The sequence below is a fragment of the Lactuca virosa genome, unplaced genomic scaffold (assembly GCF_052849685.1).
Source record: "Lactuca virosa cultivar CGN04683 unplaced genomic scaffold, Lactuca_virosa_CGN04683_v6 scaffold_110, whole genome shotgun sequence".
Taxonomy (NCBI): domain Eukaryota; kingdom Viridiplantae; phylum Streptophyta; class Magnoliopsida; order Asterales; family Asteraceae; genus Lactuca; species Lactuca virosa.
Window position 1 is genome coordinate 27,501 of NW_027629959.1, and position 2,500 is coordinate 30,000.

Below are 2,500 nucleotides of genomic sequence, written 5' to 3' on the forward strand. Positions count from 1 at the left end.
TCAGCACAAATCAAATGCTGGCAGGCACCAGTAGCACGTCGAACGAAAGATTAGCACACACAGAGTGATTTTACTACCACACAAACAGATTCATCCCGCACTGCCAAGGCGAGACCACAACACTGGAACGTTGTCGCAGAGACCTAACAAGGCATCCAAACGCCCTGTCAAGGCCACCACTCGGAAGGGTATTATGTAAGCAACACGGGAACTAAGCAACCATCACCCAAGATCACGCTCAAAGGCCGTCTGGCGCGTTCACCCCTTGCCGTGCTCACTCACGGCCACCCCCCTATATATACATATTGCACAAAGAGCTTGGTGACAGGAACAGACATTGATTTCCCTGAGGATGCATAATTTTTAGTATGCTCGCGACGTCGAGGAAAATCTAGGCCACGGGGCTCATTTTCAGGTCATCGTGTCGAGGAAAATAAAGGCAACGGGGCTAGTTTTCATGTCATCGTTCGAGAAATCAAGGCAACGTGTCGAGGAAAATGAAGGCAACGGGGCTAGTTTTCAGGTCATCGTTCGAGAATTCCAAGGCAACGTGTTGGGGGGTGGCCTCATACATGGGTCGTGGGGCTTGGCTTGGCTTGCCCTGTTGGTGCCGATACAGCCTCACGATTCTTAGTTGCCCATCCCACATGCCGGGCACCTATGCGAATGAGACCCCATGGTACCCCCTATATATACATATTGCACAAAGAGCTTGGTGACAGGAACAGACATTGATTTCCCTGATGATGCATAATTTTTGGACACGCAAGACGTCGGGGGGAGGGGACACGGGAGTGGGGCGTCTATGGGGGGAGTTTTGGCCTCGTTTTCGTGAAGACCGGGCGCCTTGGCCATGCCTCGAGCGTGCCAGCCTCGAGAGCGTTGGGCGCTAGACACCAAGTGGGGCGCCGGTGGGAAGCAGTCCCATGGTTCCCCTATATATACATATTGCACAAAGAGCTTGGTGACAGGAACAGACATTGATTTGCCCAGGGATGCATAATTTTGCGAATGTGTCCATAACTCGCTCGAATTAATTCGGATTCACACGAAATGTTGTAGGGATGCTTTTTATTATAAATGAAAGGCTTTGAAATAAAAAAAATGTCATGTTTGGGGCATAAATGTATGTGGCCTATTTTTGGCCATGCCTTGAAGTGTTTGGTTCCCTACTTGTTGATATGTCGCTCAAATCAAGTAGGAATGTCATTGAAACGTTGTGTGGGTCATTGTTAACATAGACGAATGGACTTGAAATGTAATTATATCATGTTCGGGTTTTTTTCCCCTTCGCCTAGTGATAGGCAGGCAGATAAGGCTTTTAGCTATTCATAAGTCGCTTAGATGAACTCGGAAGAACACAGACATAAGTTTGAGTACATCTCAAGCTGTGTTTTTGATTTTGGCATGGAATGTGATGTTTTGGTGCCTTAGCTCCGAGCAGTTCGGATTGGAACTAAAACTTCAATTGACTATGTATTAAGTAGGAACTACAACACTTAAACGGACTCGGTTACAACACTTTTCTCCCTTCATCGTTTGACTTGCTTAGAAATCAGCTCATGGTGTGTCAAGGCCCCTTGTTCCTTAGACCGGTGAGGATGGGCTTGGGTCGTTCGTGGGCATGTGTGTGGCAAGATGCCTTGTTCCCTTGGTCGTTCATGGGGTAGTGTGTGGGAAGAAGCCTTGTTCACTTGGTCGTTCATGGGTGTTTGTGTGGGAAGTAGCCTTGTTCAGTTGGTCGTTCATGGGTGTTTGTGTGGGAAGTAGCCTTGTTCCCTTGGTCGTTCATGGGGTTGTGTGTGGGAAGAAGGCTTGTTCACTTGGTCGTTCATGGGTGTTTGTGTGGGAAGGTGCTTTTTTCCCTTGGTCGTTCATGGGGTAGTGTGTGGGAAGAAGCCTTGTTCACTTGGTCGTTCATGGGTGTTTGTGTGGGAAGTAGCCTTGTTCAGTTGGTCGTTCATGGGTGTTTGTGTGGGAAGTAGCCTTGTTCCCTTGGTCGTTCATGGGGTTGTGTATGGGAAGAAGCCTTGTTCACTTGGTCGTTCATGGGTGTTTGTGTGGGAAGGTGCTTTTTTCCCTTGGTCGTTCATGGCCTTGTTCCCTTGGTCGTTCATGGGCATGTGTGTGGCAAGGTGTCTTGTTCCCTTGGTCGTTCATGGGCGTGTGTGTTGCAAGGTGCCTTGTTCCCTTGGTCGTTCATGGGCGTGTGTGTGGCAAGGTGCCTTGTTCCCTTGGTCGTTCATGGGCATGTGTGTGGCAAGGTGCCTTGTTCCATTGGTCGTTCATGGCCTTGTTCCCTTGGTCGTTCATGGGCGTGTGTGTTGCAAGGTGCCTTGTTCCCTTGGTCGTTCATGGGCATGTGTGTGGCAAGGTGCCTTGTTCCATTGGTCGTTCATGGCCTTGTTCCCTTGGTCGTTCATGGGCATGTGTGTGGCAAGGTGCCTTGTTCCCTTGGTCGTTCATGGGCATGTGTGTTGCAAGGTGCCTTGTTCCTTTG